Here is a 20,011-nt window from a genome sequence, read left to right on the forward strand (position 1 = left end):
AGACACATAAAAAGCTTGTACAGTTCTAAACCAGGATACAAAATCAGCTTACATCAAGAATTGTAAAGAATTGAGTTTGATTCGACCCTTTTCCAAAACATATATTCATTCAGCTGCAAAACCTTTACATTAATACCTAAAGTGTGGCCAATCATGACACAACACTGAGGAAACATGCAACAGTTGGTTGGTTGGTTTGTTGTTTAACGCCGCACTCAGCAATATTCCAGCTATGTGACAGGGGTCTGTAAATAATCGAGTCTGGACCAGACAACCCAGTGATTAATATCATGAGCATCGACCCACGCAATTGGGACCGATGATATGCATCAACCTCTTCTACCCTGGATCTTCACGGGTACATCCCCATAATGGCTTGTACAGGACATGCTTACCCTTTCCAGGGTCACCTGGAGTCATCACTGATTTTCAGTGTCCATTATTCATATAATTGTCACCACTATTTTGCCTTCTATGCACAATGGAATCTCATTTTTCTCTAGTGTTGACATTTTATTTTAACCTGTGTCATAGTTCACGGTAGGAGTATGTAGTCTTGGAATAGTCGAGTATTTAATCTAAACCCTTGTACTCCCCAATTTCTCGTTATGTCTCCCCCTCCCCCACACATCTCCCCCTCCCCCACACAGCTCACCCTCCTCCCACACGGCTCACCCTCACCCCGCACAATTCACCTCTCAATACAATGCAACTTCCCTACCAAGCAACATGCTCTTGCACTGACCCTGGAACTACCAATTTCTCATCATGTCTCCCCCTCCCCCACACATCTCCCCCTCCCCCTACAGCTCATCCTCCTCCGACACATCTCCCCCTCCCCCACACATCTCCCCCTCCCCCTACAGCTCCCCCTCCCCCACATAGCTCACCTCTCAATACCATGTAACTTCCCAATCAAGCAACGTGCAAACAACATGCACTTAGCAACACTCAGCTTCACTTTCATTCACTACATCCGCTGCTAAATTATCCTGTGATATAAAAGCATCTATTTATGTAAATGTATGACAACAAACCTGGCCATTACGGAGGGGGGCCATTTGGGCCGCACTTACAAGCTGAAGCATGAGAAAGAGCTGAACGCTTCCAGCTGAGGTGGGCAAACAAGGTCTCACCACTGACCTATATCAACACCCCGCTTATTCTGTGCTGCACAAACTTTAAACATATGTCATATATATATTCAGACTCAGGAATTTGAGACTATTTTATACAACAGTGTTCTAAAGATAACCCTTGAAGAGGCCAGGACCATGCACATTTAGTTAGTTCTCTGAGCAACAATACTCATGAATTACTGCAGCTGTGGTATAAACATATTACATAAGCCTTACGACATATACTACATGCTAGACTGGCAGATGGACCTGTGCACAGCGCACAGGTCACAAATCAGGTGATGTTTAGCAACGTCTATCGTGCAGAATAGTTGCATGGGTAACCGCGGTCACCAGCTTAACACCTGAGAGTTTCTAGGGCTTCGTTGCTTCGTTGCTGCCCCACACTGACGCACACGTGACTATGCTTGACATATGCCTCTGCTCATTCAGTAATGAATGGTACCACGTAGGATGAGATAATGTGGCTGTTAACCTTCCAGCACCTCATAGGCAGCTTGGGTTGTTTACTCCTCAGGGAGCTGAGAATGAAAAAAAATCAAATGCACCCTGATCCATTGACTGGGGTAATGTAACAATGATAGCACTTTGAGCATACACCTTGTGTCAGGAGTTTAGTGCAATATAAGTACACACCTATTGTTGTTGTTGTTGTTGTGTTGTTGGATATGTGATAACCAAAGTTACAGGTCAAGCACATCATTTTGAAAATATTCTTATTTCAGTCTGTACACAACCTTGATTATTTACCGTGTTAGAATCATCCCCACCCCCACCCCCCACCCTCCTCCCCCTCCCCACCTGCTCACAGGATCCTATTCAACCTTCTTCACTTTCGGTTTTCCTCTCACATGTTGGTTGGTTGGTTTGTTGTTTAACGCTGGACTCAGCAATATTCCAGCTATATGATGGCGGTCTGTAAATAATCGAATCTGGACCAGACAATCCAGTGATTAATATCATGAGCATCAATCCACGCATTTTGGATCGATGATATGCATCAACCAAGTCAGCGAGCCTGACCACCCGATCCCGTTAGTCGTCTTTTACGACAAGCAGAGTCACCTTTTACGGCAAGCATGGGTTGCTGAAGACCTATTCTACCCCGGAATCTTCACGGGTCCTCTAAGATGTAAATGATATACAACCTATATGCTGCAACACAGCATGAACCCCAACTACATAGCTCACTGATACAGCTTAAGGTGGCCATGGGGTGCCTGAGGTCTGCTGCTAGATGAGGCGAGAGCAGGGACACCACATCAGTGGTTTTTAACATTAGTGTGATGGCAAGAACGCGGCTTAAACATAGTGACTGTACTACCTGTCTCTTCCCATAGACTTCCTTCCCATAGGCACACATTTAGTCTCTGATTTAATTTTCAAATTTATTGTTTTTGTTTTTTACCTTTTAATATATAACATAAAAGATCCCAGAAAAAGTCTTAATATTCGGAAATTGATGCAATCAAGATCACCTGAATTGGATTTGGGAATATTTCTGTTTCAGGGTCTGTAAAAATGCCTACTAATTCCCTACATTGCATGACAGGTAAACCAAGCACATGTAAGCCATGACACGGAAGGTATCAGCTTAGAGTACACATAACACCATGCATGTACTTTGTACTCTGTACTTAGGAGACACGTACATATGTCAACAAGTATTTCAGTCTCATTTCCTTGAGTCCCGAGAAGATCCAGGTTAGAATAGGTCTTCAGGAACCCTGGTGCTTGCCGTCAAAGGCAACAATGCTTGTCCTAAGAGGTGACTGACAGGATCGGGTGGTCAGGCTTGCTTAGAAACAACTTCCACATTTGAGCAGCCGGGCGTCTACCACTTGTGATGATGGGTTTTGGAGAGGCTCGTCAATCAAACAGCAATGAAAATAGTCCCATTAATTACCAACACACTTGGGATATTTTGGCTTTCAACCTAACAGTTACAGTAACACTGGACCCCAAGAAATATGAAAACATGCGACATAACAGAAACTATAAATTTGAGTATTTGGACTATATCACACACATGACCAGCATCTCAAACATAAGTTCCACAGTAAGTGTACATGATGCTTGTGTTTGTTCGTTTGTTTGTTGATTAACGCCAAAATATTCCAGCTAGATGACAGCAGTCTGTAAACAATCGAGTCTGGACCAGACAATCCAGTGATTGACATCATGAGCATTGATCCAAGCAATTGGGATACGATGACATGCTTCAACCAAGTCAGCGAGCCTGACCCCCCAATCCTGTTAGTCACCTCTTACGACAAGCATAATCGCCTTTCACAGCAAGCATGGGTTGTTGAAGACATATTTTAACCTGGATCTCTACGGGTCCAAAATGCTTGTGAAACAAAGAACGTTTTAGATCCAAGCATGCCAGACTTTAAAACTGAGTCAAAGTAAGGTGAAATGGGCTTTAAAATCCATGAGTCCATGATTATTGCGCTTATGTAGCGATGTGCGTGCGTAGTGGCAATTTTGTAGTGCTAGCCCACTGAGATACCATGCTGCAGTTTAACATGAATACCACACTATACTATACTATACACAGTATACTGACTGATCTGTCCTTGTTTTCGCCCCTTATTGCGATACAGGGTAACTACAAGTACCATCTTGAAATGTCTTTCAATGGTATGATGCGGCTGGGAATTGAACCACTCTCCAGGCAAAAGCTCTCCCACCAGACCACGGAGGCGGTCCAGACCCTTTCAAATTGTTATAGGACTAGCAAGTGTTCAAACTATCAAATTACCAATCTGTAACTAACATCTTATTCTTGTTCTAGTTCATGTAACTCATTGCTGACTTTTAAAGAGATTTATATCAATTTAACAAAAATCTTAGATACGTTCTGAAATTCTGAGATACACATCAAATCATGAGATCCTAGTTCGACAAAGTCTGCCATCAAGTACACATATCTGCACATGCACATTTACCATAATAATATTGAATTTGAACAGTTATAGATAGATATAATGCATGCTTTGTGTTAAACTTACATTATCCAGTGTGACAGGAAGACATGAATGGTATAAGTGAAACCCCAACCAGTTGAGAGTGCAATGTACAGAGGTTACTTTCTGACACACATCACTGGTAGTTGATGCTGAACTGATTGTTGCTTACTAGGTGCCAGTTCACTCAATCTCATCAAAATCAGATCTAAGTTCTTGTTAAACAAAGATCTTAGGACATCCCATTACGGGTCACGTCAGAACGACCTTTCATCCGACCAACCAGAGCATCACTTCCAAGATCGTGACAGTCGGAATGTGTTTTCTAATCATGTAACCTCGAAAAATTAATAGGCTTTAAGACAGAATCCATACAATCTAGGCCATCTAATAACTATTCCTCCAGAATGATATTTTGTTCAGGTTTCAAAATTTTAATCAAGAATTTGTCAAAATATGTTTCGAAGCGGAGTTAGCAGTTTGAAACTAGTGCCACAAAGCATGAGAATTTTTTTCTGATTGGCTAATGTCAGAATGAGAACTAAGATCTGACTTCTTAGATAGGCATTTAGAAGATGGAGTACTAAGTAAGGATAAAAATTTATGGATGAACAACTTCTTTATTACAATTGAGAGCGTCGTTTCAGTGTAGGTTCTAACACCGTTATCAAGCAAGTCACTGTAAGTAAGTAAGTCCATGTTATCAATCAGTCTATTTAATCAGCTGCAGAACAATGTCATAACTTTCACATCAACAATCTAAGAGCAGGATTTCAAACTCATCATACAGGTCATAAACAGACTTTATACAACAGCTACCAATGTGATATAAACACAATGTGAAGTATAGAAGTTGTTACTGCATACCATAGTGGTTAACAATCACATCAACAATGAAGTGCAGCCTCAAAGGAAACTACGTCTGAAATAACAACTGCACTAGCCTATAAGAACATTCTTTATCGCGAACAGAGTTATGACAAAGCAAAGTCAAACCTGTTAAATTCAAACTTGAGTGATAGCTGGGAATATTTTAACAAGTAGGACAACTATGTGAGGTATGTGTCTCTGAATATAGTCCTTTGCAGGAACGTCCTGCAGATCAAACACTGCTGGATAGACTATCTACACAGAACATAACTTGCTCTTATTCAGATGTTAATTAGATGTATTTCATCTGTTAGCATAAATACCTTCATATACTTCCAAGTAAGCGAGATGGTAAGTGTATCCCGGTAGCAAAATCACTCAAGCAAAACATTCTCACGATGTCGAGGAGGGAATTCACTCTGACCTTCACCTTGGGTTTGACAGAATATAGCCAAGCGAAGAAACTGGCAAGCATAAAAATGAATGTCTCGCCACTGGAATACAAAATGGGACATTACACTTGGGTTAGATTGTGTTTCGAGCAAAAATGCAACTGAGCATACGACATGCATCACTGACTGTTTGTATGGACACATATGTACACCTAGATGGAGTGGTTGGGTGTGAGTTACACGAAGTATTTATCAAAACAGGTCATTTAAAAAAAATCAATAGATATTTACAACAAACAGTGGTAGTAAGGTTATGAAGTAGGCTTCATATCGGACAAAATATGAAAATGAGGGGAATGACTAAGCACTTTTTTGTGTGTCACAGCAAGAAATAAACAAGTAGTGTCTGCTGTGGGTAGGACACTTTACCCACTAAGTCTTTGAAATTAAGATTATGTGAGGTGAAATTGGGTTTAACATCGTGTCCAAGATTACTGCACTTATATAGTGACGTGCATGCACGTGTGTGTGTGTGTGCGTGGTTGTGTGTGGCTGCTTGTACTAGTCTGGACTGATGCCGATTTATAGCGCTAGCTCACTGAGATACCATGCCGCAGTTTAACATGAATACCCACTCAGACACAGTATACTGACTCCGAGCCGACCAGTCCTTGTTTTAGCCCCTTAATGCCAAGCGCCAGACAGGGTAACAACTAGTACCATCTTTTATCGTCTTTTGGTATGATGAGGCTGGGGATCGAACCCTGGACCTTCCGCTCTCCGGGCAGACGCTCGAACACTAGACCACGGAGGCGGTCTGAAATTAAGATTAAAAAGTCCTTGTCCTACCCAAAGTGTTGAAAATTCAACTGAGTAGATTCTAGATTCACACACCACCAAACCTCAAGGACCCAAGCACCGTCTTTCATTTTGAACATTGCTTACCCATTTCCAAACAGCTGATGTCTTTACTGCACCTAGGATTCATGAGTGTGGCGAGGATATTGAATTTAGGGCCTGAGTTTAGTTTGGAACGTGTTCATTTTCTTGAGCATTAGCATGCTGAGTATTTCTTGCTTTCCACTTTGATTATATAATCTGCTAAAACATGAACAAGTTTGGAGGGAATGTGTAGGAGTTGGGTGTTATTTTACTTATCTCAGATCACCTTAACATTAAACCTTGAGAATCATGATCTTGAAGGGCCATTTTAATCTACCATAAGCAATTTTGTAGAAACATTAAAACTGGCTTTTCTTCCCTACTTAGAAAACAGGTTTAAGACTGATCCTTACTTCTGGTTACCCTCGTGTAGCATTGTCAGCAACTATCTAGATGGATTAGCACGTGACAAGTGGAATATTATTATTGGCAGACATTTTTTCCAAAATGTCTGAAACAAGTTATTATGATACATAAAACAAATTATTATGATAAAGAAGACAAGTTATCATGGAAATGAAAATAAGTTATTAAGATTAAGAAAATATGTTTTTACAATACAGAAGACACGTTATTATGATAGGAAACAACTTATTTTGATAAAGAAGACAAGTTATTACAGCATTAGAAATTGGCACTAGTCCTATAGTCCTTGCCAAACTGGCCAATAGTTAAAAAAGGTACCATAAGGACAAGAAGAAATTTGCCATTATTAAGGGTTTTGCTATGTGTTATCATTATAAGGACTAGTGGACTAAATATGTTAGTTTCTAACCCTGTTATCATGAAAATGAAAAAAAAGTTATGAAAAAGAAAACAAGTTATTATGATAAAGAAAATAAGTTTTACAATACAGAAGACAAGTTATTATGATAAAGAAGACAAGATATTACGATAAAAAAGATAAGTTATTTTTATAAGGAATATCAAAACCGGATAATATAGACATGTCCTACTACATCCTATTTATGCACAGCAAAATCCATGGACAAACTTGACTTCACCTGCCGAATTACAAGACACTCCGCAAGATTCTGTAAGCTACCCATTAAGTCTAACTTGTTCCACTGCAATCATACAAGGGATACCGTGTTTAAGTATTGGCGTTGATCATTCGGAGATCTGGAAATAGCCCGAGCAGACGGGCGAAATGGTTGCAGCAGTCAGAAATGTCAATGAGGATTGGGGAAAAGTGGTGTGTCTGACGCCTGAGGGAACTTACCAAGAATCCAACCCACCATTATCTTCAACGTTGACAACCGCAAATATACAACCTCTTTGTCGGTGTTGCATTAACCTTTGATTATACAAATTAATGACGGACATAAGTTGGTCTCATAATTTTCTCTTCCACAGGCACAGTCAACCACATTACTGTCAGCTTGAAATATAGAATGTTTGGTACATGAAGTTTAGCCTACAGCAGATAACCTACAGGAGATTATTCACCACTCTGTGACAAGTCTATGCCACCAACTATCCAGCTCTGGGTTTTGTTCACTGGACAAGAAACTGGACGTTATGTTACACATATGTACAACACCAAATGCATATTGAAGATATTTCTTAAAGGGTATCATGGATGGCGATCAGTTGTCTAAGATGCTGCATTTAACTGAGTAGAGTTGCCTTCCTTAGCCATGTCAGGATCCTGTGATCCCAATTATGATCCTTGGTTAGTCAGCACCATACCCGTTCTTGTGGATTTCACTTGTAGTAAACTGTGAGGGTATGACACTTTGGACTTTCCTTGTCTAACATCATGATGAAGCCAACACAGTGTGAAGTAACTGAAATACTGTTCAAAGCAGTTCACTCACTCCGAGTGATTGAGTGAGATGGATTTAACGCTGCTTTTAACAGTATTGCAGTTTTATCACATCGTGTCAGTTTGATGTGGGAGGAAAGCCCGAAGTGATGCAGGTCTCAGACGTTGACCACTTAGGTGAAATCCGCACGGTATGGTGCTTACAAACCTAGAAACATAATTGGGCTGGACAGGCATTTGAACTCCCAATCATAGGTTTCCAAGGGATGCAACTCTGCACAGCAAATAGCGGGCCTCGTACAACTGGACCACCCGTGCCCCCCACGTCTTCCTCGGAAGATCGTACAGTGTCAGAGGAGTAGGTGAATCAGTTTGGAATGCCACTTGAACAGTATTTCAGTCATATCATGGCATGTCTGCTTGATGGGGGAGGATTGCCCGAAGTGATGCAGGTCTCAGACATTTACCACAATAGAGAAACCTAAGTCTCACAGGACCCTTCCTTATCCAGTCTTTCTTCAATCTAATTCTTGTCCTTATCGAGTTAGGTCTCCACAGTCAAAATGCTTCCTGCTGCTTTCACTCTAATCTGGTAACTAGGAAGCGTTTCTCAAATGAACAAGATCAATAGACTCAAGTTCACAAAAAAATGTTGTCATAAACAGAATTAATCACAGCCAAGATAGCTGAGCATGTTCCACTCTAATCGATGTCGTGCCGTTTTATTTCTTTAACCTTGCATATAAGAGTACATGCTGCCTACAAATCAACATTTCACAGACAGCATATTTGCATTCATGGCTGAAACTGTCACGTTTTAGAAGATTGTGATGAATATGCAATATACCACGGAACACATCACAAACACAAATAAGCCCATGTTTTCATAGTAACATTCAAAAAGAACAACACGCCTGTCAACCATCATGTGTCAACTGTGACACGGCAGAGCAGTGCTGTATATCGTGTGACCTAGATTAGCAGACAGGGTAGGTGTACATAGCAGGCTCCCGCTACCTGGCTCCGTCTTACAGAGCCACAAAACAAACCAGTTGCACACACAGGAAATACTGGCTGTTGTAAATGTGGTTCATGCTATATATTCTCATAAAGTGACAAGCTCAAAATTGCTATTGAGAAAGTAGGCTGTTTGTATTACATCTAAAAACCTATTGATTTAAGGGTCCATAATAATTACTGTACAAGTGCATTCTGAAAAACAATAACTCATTTTTCCAAGCACATGCTGAAAAAGAGATATAATATTGATAAGCAATAAACTTCAACCGAAACCTGGACAATGTGTTGATTTCATTACGCGATTTTGAATGGACTATGCATGGACTTGTTAATCCAGCCAAAATATAACTCCATAATTCCAGCCTAGTTTGGCAAGGCTGGAAATAGGATTTTTATCGTCAGTTAACGCCCTTGCCTTGGGAAGATGGCGGTAGTTGCCTGATGTGAATGCCTTGTATTCTCCGACTGCATGATTCTACCGGATTCTACCAGACATTATTCCAGCTTCACAGTATTATGTATAATAATAATATTTAATGATCTTCACAAAATAACAAGTCCATTTATATTGGGCCAATTTCTATTCACCAAGTGAATACTCATTGTGCTACATTATTATTACCCCTGTCAATGGACCAGTTATTCTCAGCTTCCTGGGTAGTATACTGCCTGTGAGGTTCTAGAAGGTTAATATGAAAGTCAAAGAAAGAAAACATAAGAAATACAACTTTGTAAAGAACAACGGGGGCAGCCGGGTCGCCTAGTGGTTAAGGCGTTCACTTGTCATGCCCAAGACCTGGTTTCGATTCCCGACATGGGTACAATGTGTGAAGCCCATTTCTGTTGTCCCCCACCATGATTTTGCTGGAATAGTGCTTAAAGCGGCGTAAAACCATACTCACTCACTCCCAACAAAAAAGACAAAAATAAAAGTCCCAGATATACACGCAGGTATTACATGGATGCCAGTCCTAAAAGATAGTCACATGCCCTCAGACCGTATATTGGCTATTTCAGGTTAAGATAGAAGCTCTTACTGAAAGGTCCAACGAACACAGGCTCTCTAAGCTGAGGCTCTCAAGAAGAAGGTCCTTGCGGCCAGTCAAGCTTTAACGTTCATTACGACCCATATCGCCCATGATGTCTCCCCGAGTGGGCCTAATGCAATAGCGACATCACATGCGGCTTAGCCACAAGCCATCTCCAATCCTCTTCAGAAAAAGTCAGCACCTCCCGACTGGCCCCAGTAAGGGATTTATCCAGTCTTTGTCTTGGAAATGGCTCTGGCTGGCCAATCAGTCATGTGCATTCCTCCAGTGGTCATTTCCATCGGCAGCGACTTCGATTAAGCCGACTTGATGCTTCTATCTCATCTCCCACAATAAGTCTAGTCATCGCAAAATTGCCAGGAAAGTAGGTGGTATTTTGGGCCTGATTATGGAATTTTAAATAATTACACCACATTCTTGTGGTCAATTACCTGTTAACTCCTCATGACCATACTTTAACCATACAATGCAAGAATGGAACAAGTTTGAAGATATTCCAGGTGCAGGTTACATATGGAAATCAGAGCATCATCTTAGTAGAGCAATGGTGATGTCTGGAATAATAATTATAGCGGATCTAAAAGCAACCGAATAAATTTATACACCTTCCAAAGACTCCAGGTACAAAATTATTTAAAATGTTAAATCAGTGACCACATTTTGAGACATGCAGCTGTCTGTTTAGCTTCCTTGTTATCTTCCTTGTTTGTTTGTTGTTTAATGTCGCACTTAATATTCCCGCAATATGATGGCAGTCTGTATATAATCGAGTCTGGACCAGACAATCCAGTGATTGACATCATGAGCATCGATCCACGTTTTTGGGATACGATGACATGCATCAACCAAGCGAACAAGCCTTGTCACTCGATCCTGTTAGTCGCCTCTTACAAAAAGCACAGTCGCCTATTACAGCAAGTATGGGTTGCTGAAGACCAATTCTAACCCGGATCATCATGGGTCCTCTATGGTTTCAGAGCAGCCGAATAAGGGCAAGACAACTGAGACCGGGCATTATCATCAATATCATACCAGTGACACAGTAACATTATACAACAAATTGTCATGTTCTATCACATGCATATGCCTGACAGGTTTTTGGCTCATCTTCATTACTTAATTATCATAATGCACACAAGAACATAGTCCTAAATACCAACTTGAACAAGTGTAGGAGCTTAGATCCTTATATATCAAGACATTCAGAGAAGGATAATTTACACTTCTGTGAACTTCTCTTGATATACATGATATAGAAGTCCTGAATATGTGAGTGAGTGAGTTGGGTTTAACGCCGCTTTTAACAGTATTCCAGTTATATCACGACATGTCAGCTTAATGTGGGAGGAAAGCTCGAAGTGATGCAGGACTCAAACTTTACCACTTCGGTGAAACCCACAAGCACAGGTATGATGCTGACAAACCTAAAAACATAATCGGGGCGAACTGGGATTCGAACCCACAATCATAAGTGACGCAACTCTGCGTTGGCGCCTTAGATGACTGGGCAACACGTGCCCCCAAATCCTGAATAAAAAAAATAGTCAAGTGATCTGAAGGGTCTCCTGATTCAGAAGGTCAAGGTCAGATCTGTCAATGTTCTGAATTATCACAAAATGCATCAATCTTTGGATTGGTAGAAGCAGCAGCTTACACCAAGATTCCCCCCACGACCTTCATCAGGTTACCATCATGATGAATGATGAATAATGAGCATAGAATGAAGAATCACTACAGACAGTCTGTGAGATCATTGCCATAACACGTATTGATTCAAGGCTGGGAAAGCAAGGATGAACAAGGCCTTCCTTTTTTTACTCATGTATCCATAAGGAAATCATATCGAGTACTCCTGCAATTTCTACTGACTTGAGTTTGCTGGTCCCAATCAGATTATTGACAGGCCACCCAGATGTAACTAGAACATTGCTGTGACAACAGTTACTCACTCACTCACGGACTGAATACCCCGTGCCGAGTCTGGAGTTTTTTTGCACCACACGACACGTCTGCCAGTAATATCAGGGGAGGTGAGTGAGGGGTGAACATGAACACAGGGAAATATATAGGCCTGCTCACACAAGTCTGCAGCAAATGTCAGTTTCCCAATTCATGTCAATAAATTTATAACTAATGTTATGACTTTGTTTGTTTGATGTTTTACGCTGTACTCTGCAATATTCCAGCTATATGACAGCGGTCTGTAAATAATCGAGACTGGACCAGACAATCCAGTGATTGATTGGGATACAATGACATGTTATGACTTTGTAGAGGTAACTTGTGTATCACTGACAACAGGCCAATGATGTGGAAGAGGAATTTACTGTATGCAATGTTAAAATACCACCGAATTTAGGAAAAGAAAACCCTTTTAAAATGTGCCAATTTTGACCAAAATAATTATTTTTTCTCAATTTGCCAGCCACAGGTACTATCCTAGATAATCCCTTTTTGTACACAGGTGGGATCTGATCACAGGTTTTCAGCAAGAATAGCCAACACACTACCCATTGGCCTACCCATATTGAAAGACTAGTTGTTGCTTTACAGCACACGAAGACTGCAACATGCAGTCCCACAGCAATATCATTACAGCATTACTCTTGAACATAGTGAACAGGGCCCTGGGGGATTGCCCCAGGCTTCTAGAAACCTATTCATAATGATAAAGGTGAAGTGAAATGGGGTTTAATGTCGCGTCCAAGATTACTGCACTTATATAACGACGTGCATGCACGTATGTGTGTGTGTGTGGCTGCTTGTACTAGTCTGGACTGATGCCGATTTATAGTGCTAGCACACTGAGATACCATGCCGCAGTTTAACATGAATACCCCACTCAGACACAGTATACTGACTCCGAGCCGACCAGTCCTTGTTTTAGCCCCTTAATGCCGAGCGCCAGACAGGGTAGCAACAAGTACCATCTTTTAATGTCTTTTGGTATGACGCGGTCAGGGATCGAACCCCGGACCTTCCGCTCTCCGGGCGGACGCTCTACCACTAGACCACGGAGGCAGTCTCATAATGATAAATATATTGAATGGGTGGTCAGGCTCGGTGACTTGGTTCATAGTATCCCATGACAGTATCAATCACAGGTTGGTCTGATAATGCTGAAGGCAACATCAAACAATGTTAAACAACCAACAAACACATGAAAATAACAGACTGTGGCCAAGCCTGAAACAAATATATCCAATACAGTCCATGCAAGTCTATAATAGTGTGCAAGTCCAGATTACTGCACTTTCAGGAAGAGAGTCTCTGGGCTCCTTTTTATTACATTTTGTTAAGATAAAAAAAATTCTGTAAAATATGTTTTTTGAGAGACTCACTGTAAAGGTCTACCATGAACATCCGATCCCACCACCCACTCCCATGTCTGTCCACACTTAGGACTGACTGTGTGTTTGGAAGGTACTTTGTTCAGGAATAGCCAGAATAATTGAAAACATTGTGATAAAAAACATGTTGGGTAAATATTTAGAGACAAGGTCAGCATGGTCAGTAAACCACTTGTAATAACTGAAATAATCTAGGGTTACGGAATCCTAATGAATGTGTGGCACAGACACTTGGACTACGGACTATATACCCCGAACGTCCGTGGTATAACGTCAGCACCTATCATGCTAAATAAGCCCCCGATTTAAACATCCCACTCGGATAGAGATGATTGTATTGGTAATAGAAATCTATCACAGTAAAATGAGAACATATCAAGTCCAGCTCCAGTTTGAGTGTTCCACCCATCAGTGGCACAGCATAATGGCAGCCGAGTCGAGGGGCGGACTGGGACTGTCAATTAGATCCAATAGCGTTTGTCGATATAACTGTAATCACCGAAAACATGTGCTTCAGGGGAGGGGGGGGGAGACAAGTGATGTAGAGATATGCTTGCAACCGTCAATATCTATGTCCTTAATAATTATCAAGTGAATGAATGAGTGAGTGAGTGGGCTGGGTTTAACACCACTTTGAACAGTATTCCAGATATATCAGGTCATGTCAGCTAATGTAGGTGGAAAACCTGAAGTGATGAGGGTCTTAATCGTTTACCACTTTGGTGAAACCCACAAGCCCGGGTATGGTGTGGACAAACCTAGAAATATAATCAGGGCTAATGGGGAAACCAACCTACAATAATACAATAAGCGGTTTCTGGGATCTCAAAGAGATGCAACTCGGCACATCAAATTGCGGCACCTCAGCCAACTGGGCAACATGCGTTCCCCAAGTTAGTGGAGGTAATTTATGTGAAATACACCAAGACAAGACGACGAGTGAGTGAGTGAGTTGGGTTTAACGCCGCTTTTAACAGTATTCCAGTTATATCGTGGCATATCAGCTTAATGTGGGAGGAAAGCCCGAAGTGATGCAGGTCTTAGACGTTTACCACTTCGGTCAAACCCATGAGCACGGGTATGGTGCTGACAAACCTAGAAACAGAATTGGGGCGAACCTGGATTCGAACCCACAATCATAGGTTTCTGGCATGCCCAAGGGACGCAACTCTGCACAGCGAATCGCGGCGCCTTAGACGACTGGGCCACCCGTGCCACTGAAAAATGGTGACATAATCAACATTAACAGATTGAATGAGGTGAATGATTAGTCATAGGCGTAGATGGTCTGTGCATAACTACGAGATAAGCACTAAACCAGAGTCCCCAGATAACGGTATTCAAGATAAGGACAGGAGGACTGTCATGACCCGTCACTGTTTGAACAATCCATTCTGAAATTTCACCTTCATACATTTTCATGTGACCTATGTCACATCACAAACTCAAATGTATTTAACAAGCCCTTTACAAAGGGAAAATAAAGCTACCAAACGGAAAGCTGAGCACGTTCTGCAAGCTGACATATTTCTTCCTGAATTATTCATGAATGATCCTGATTACAGAAAAGGCTTTCCTAATGACTAACAAATATGATACACTGTATAAGTGTTATCACATATGCCGATAAAATATCATCCTACAAAAACAATGCCAAGATTACCATGACCCTTGAGAACATACATCTTGAATAATCGACAAAGTGCCTGATAAGACTTCGTGGAAACATCTTTCCTGGAGACCTAGCACTACAAAGAAGGTCTCACAGATTATACATGATTGTGTGGTATTAACATTCCCCACCAGAGCCACCACAAGTGGTCTCGGACCTCCCTCACTCAGCCAGCCATTATCTGCTCTACAATCCAACATTTAAGCCAGTGTTACATGAGATAGTATCTGTGCTGTGTCAGACTCTTCAGACAGGACTCCTTCTTACAGCCCAATCTACCCAAAATGTCCAATGATTATTTATTTACCCTGCACCAATGAAATGATCAGCTGTGGATGTAAATAAGAGAGTGAAACAAAATATTATTTGATGTGTTAAAATACTGATTTTATCATCAAGTCTACATGTCCATAAGTTGTTATGAAAATAAAAAAAATTTACATAATGCTTTTGTCCAATTTTATCCTTTCATGATTACACATAAATACACTCACCAGTAATATTCAACCAATAAAATATTTTAAGGATTAATTTCAAAATTTAAAAAAATGTCAAATTATGACATAAGCTAATTCTTCGAATTGTTTTATCGGAAATATTTACCAACTATTTGTAACTGATTGTTAATAATGATAGACTGCTTGGAACAAACCAATGATGAAATCCCAACGTATTCCAATCACCACACAAAGACTTCTAACTGAGCCATTTAGTATATGCGGTGTAAGATCAACACATTTGTCAGGTAAGACACATGTATAGCTGATCACCTCAGGTTAAGCAGGGACTAGACAAGCCTTATACAAACTTTAGCATCAGACTGATATTTCACACTCTTACGGTGTAAGACTAGTTAAATGGACATTGGGAGGTAAATATTTAGCCTTGTGACTACCGGGCAGTTATCCCTCGGTCAGGCATGGGTCATTCATGTCAAAAGGGACATCAGGATTCCAGTGTTGTGACTTGAAAGAGGCCAAAGTGGTTGACCAGAGGTGTGGCCAGGGGGCAAGTGAACACTTAACAGAGTAACACTTGACTTTGGGGGGGGGGGGGGAGAGAGGAGAGGAGGGGAAAGAAGAGGAGAGAGAGAGAAAAGAGAAGAGAAGAGAGAGCAGCAAGTGAACACTGACTAGAGTAACACTTGACTTGGGGGGCACCTTGTTTTAAGGGTTGGGGAGGGGTGTGGAACCTGTTAAGGTTGCAAGGGTTATTCAACTTTTCGTATCCACTTTCTGGAGGTGTCAGCTTTTCTTCAAATGAGGGGAAGGGTACGAACATTTACTTAAGCTTCAGGAATCTGTATCTGTTGTTTAGATTGAGAACAGAGTTGTGAATTGAAATATGGACTAACTTCATGAACCATTTACATGTTTACTTTTAGGTATCTATGCTAATAATGTTATTATTTTTGTGTTACAGCTCTTCTCACAGGCAGTTTTGAAGAAGACACAACTCGGGTTTATTTAACATCCAATGTGATGGTGAATAATGATGATCGTTCACTGATTACCGTATTCGACGTAATAAGCGCCCCAGTCTAATAAACACACACGGCGATATTTGCTAATATATTGGCTAGTGAACAATCCTAATTAGCACCCCTTCCGATTGATCAATGTACATAAGACTTATTTATTCGCATATAAGACACACTCGTGTGTTATATGCACCCTTAATTATGAGCAAATAAATTCTGGAAAAATATATCTGTCGTATATATACATTTCAGCCTGTCAGTATAAACCACGAAATACATCTTTCAACTCTGGTTTTTTTTCACCAAAATAATATTCAAATAAGACCCCCTTATTTCTAATTTTGAGAGCGCCCTGGGTGCTTATTATATCAAATACAGTACTTTAACCGAAAACACCTCAAAAGTTACATATGTCAATACTGATGATGGTGCTCTGCTTGTTTAATGAAGCGACATCGATGGAGCTGTGTTGACCAGTTGATCAGACATTCTGCTGTCAGGCTTATTGATCCCAGGTTATTGTTTTGTCTGATTCCACCATATTCAAGCCATGGTCTTCTTAGTCATGTTAGTTGGACGGACGCATTAACCTTACTTGCCCAGAGAAAGAGATACTCTTGTTCCTCTAGCACAGTTAACCTGTGTAGGGGGCACAGTTGTCTAAGGTGCCGCAATTCAATGTGCAGTTGCAGCCCTAGGACATGCCCGAAATTGTGGGTTCGAATCCTCGTTCGCCCCATTTATGTTTCTCGTTTTTTCAGCACCATATCCGTGCTCATGGGTTTCACCAAAGTGGTAAACGTCTGAGTCCTGCATCACTTCGAGCTTTCCTCCCACACTAAGCTGACACGCCGTGATATAACTGGGATACTGTTCAAAGCGGCATTAAACCCAATTCACTCACTCACTAAACTTGTGTGGGGAGTGACTGAATGTGTTCCACCACATTAACATTCCAGATATATGGCGACCAGTAAATAATTGAGGGAGCAGCAATCCGGGTTAGAAAGTAACAAAAATCTGCTGCTCTGAGGCTAGGAGTAAGTGAGTATGGTTTTACACCACTTTAGCAATATTCCAGCTATATCACAGCGGGGGACACCAGAAATGGGCTTCACATATTGTACACATGTGGGGAGTCGAAACAGGGTCTTCGGCCTGATGAGTGAACGCTCTAACCACTAGGCTACCCCACCGCCCCCTGAGACAAGGAAAAGACAGGAAAAGCTGGTGACATTTCCTTGTGGACTACCAGTTTTACCATCAAGCAGATGGCAATGCTGTAGCAGATCAATTTTAAGACTAATGACATCGAACTATGACACTAAACATTGGGACCCCCAATCCCCCAAGGACTTCAACAACAAGCTTGGATACCACCTAATCTGGCAAGGAAAACCTACCGGTGAACATAATGTTTTGGCCGATACTGTTAATGACAAAAAAGCTCAGAGTTTGTACCTGGGTCAAGTAGAGCTGTTTATGAATCTTGTTTCCTTCCTGGAACTCTGTAAATAATACACTGCAGCTAACAACCCTTTCTGACTCTCCAGACAAACGAAGGTCAAGTTCCATACTAGGCAAGTGCAGCCTGAACAAGCAGTGTTTTCTGTCACCTTGGGGTCCTCATCACATATATCAAGGCTTGTGTTAATCATGATAAGTGAGATTTTTTCTTGACAAATCCTACTTATGTCAGGAAGCCAACTTTAGTGTTTAGGGGCACCAACATCCATGTTGCTTAACATCATCGATATTATAGTCGTTTTGTATAGATATTATCTTAAATTCGTAAGTGAGCAGGGCTGAAGCTTGTGATGTCCGTTTGTTGTTTAAAGCCTCACTCAACAATATTCTAACTACATGACGGCGGTCTGTAAATAATCGAGTCTGGATCATATAATCCAGTGATTGACATCATGAGCATCGATCCATGCAATTGGGATTGATGACATGGATCAACCAAGTCAGCGAGTCTGACCGCCCAAGCCCGTTAGTCGCCTCTTATGAACCATTCTAAACATTTAAACCATTTTGAAGTTTTACAGGTGATCGGGTATGCTATCTGTAAACGTATTACTACACTATGAAACTGATTTGATGACATGCTTTCAAGATAATATATAATATGATAACCCAAGGCAAAACACACACTGATTTATTGCAGCTCTACTTACAAGGAGCTTATCGAAGAAGGTCAACTAACATGTTGAAGTACAATACACATAAATCATAATTTGAGCGGATTTAGTAACTTCATATCAAGTATGTGATTGCATGAGTATGGTTTTATGCAGCTTTTAGCAATATTCCAGCAATATCATGGCAGGAGACACCAGAAATGGGCTTCACATATTGTACCCTTGTGGGGAATCAAACCCGGGTCATCGGCGTTACGAGCAAACATTTTAACCGCTAGGCTACCCAACCGCCCCTTACATCAAGTGTTGTGGTAAAGGGACAATCCATTTTCAATCTTCTATAAGAATCCTCATAGTCACCTCTTGGCAAACTAATCCAGTATTTGGATGCCATCTGACAATTGCCTTGAAAAGCTCCTATAATAAATCTATCACATTAAAATTTGCCCTATCCAACTATAATACCTAGTCTACTGATCATCATCCATCTTAGCATCACACACTCACAAATTAGAAGATTCACATGTGTTTTCAGATTTGCTGCTTCTAATGTACATTCAATGTGTCGGAATTTCATTTGGAACCAACTAAACCAATACGAAATAACATGTAAATCTGAAACACATAATGTTGATCAAGAAAAGTAGTCATGCACAGTGAATAGGCCAGGATATTTCCGGGGTTTGAATGCCTTAATCACATTGTCAACCAAATTGGGATTTGAAAACATGATTCCAGGATCCTGGCAAGAACAAGGGACGCAACTCTGCACATTGAATTTCTGTGCCTTAGACCAATTCCCCCCCCTGTCCACCTTAAACTCATCAAATGTAACAGTGCAACCCAGCACTGGAAGTATGACGGCACACTCTCTCCCTGTTGCCCTGATGACTAGTACAAGTCCTTTCACTGATAACACTAATTGACGCTTGTTCCTGTTGTTTCAATTAAGCAATGATGAAAACAGCTTTTCTGGGAAAGTAAGCATCGTTGGAAATAGAGCCAGATGAAGATACTCCCAAACTGTCCCCTTTTCAAAGAATGTGTTAATATTGTCTAAAAGTTACTTCCTATCATTCAAATGAGTTCATGTAAGTTTGGCCATATGCTCAGATGAGTACCAAACACTGACACGTGCTTGTCTCTTATGGGCAACTTCAGTACCAATATGCACCTACTGTATTTCCTATGAACATGATGAAGACACCGGGCACACATA

The 20,011-nt window shown here is 41.0% G+C and overlaps 1 protein-coding gene across 5 annotated transcripts in view; it reads right to left on the reverse strand.

Moving 5' to 3' along the window:
* Window positions 1–20,011, reverse strand: part of LOC124118834 (protein numb-like) — a 112,229-nt gene that overhangs the window by 69,939 nt on the left and 22,279 nt on the right. Inside the window, exon 1 of one of the 5 annotated variants that reach the window (XM_046481181.2) lies at window positions 5,302–5,326. The exons of the other annotated variants lie outside the window; for them this stretch is intronic. The gene's annotated coding sequence lies outside the window, so the exon portion shown is untranslated. Of the gene's footprint in view, window positions 1–5,301; window positions 5,327–20,011 lie in introns of those variants that run through there. 5 annotated transcript variants of the gene reach the window in all.

The sequence above is a fragment of the Haliotis rufescens genome, unplaced genomic scaffold (assembly GCF_023055435.1).
Source record: "Haliotis rufescens isolate VD_foot unplaced genomic scaffold, xgHalRufe1.0.p SCAF_3, whole genome shotgun sequence".
NCBI classification, from domain to species: Eukaryota; Metazoa; Mollusca; class Gastropoda; order Lepetellida; family Haliotidae; genus Haliotis; species Haliotis rufescens.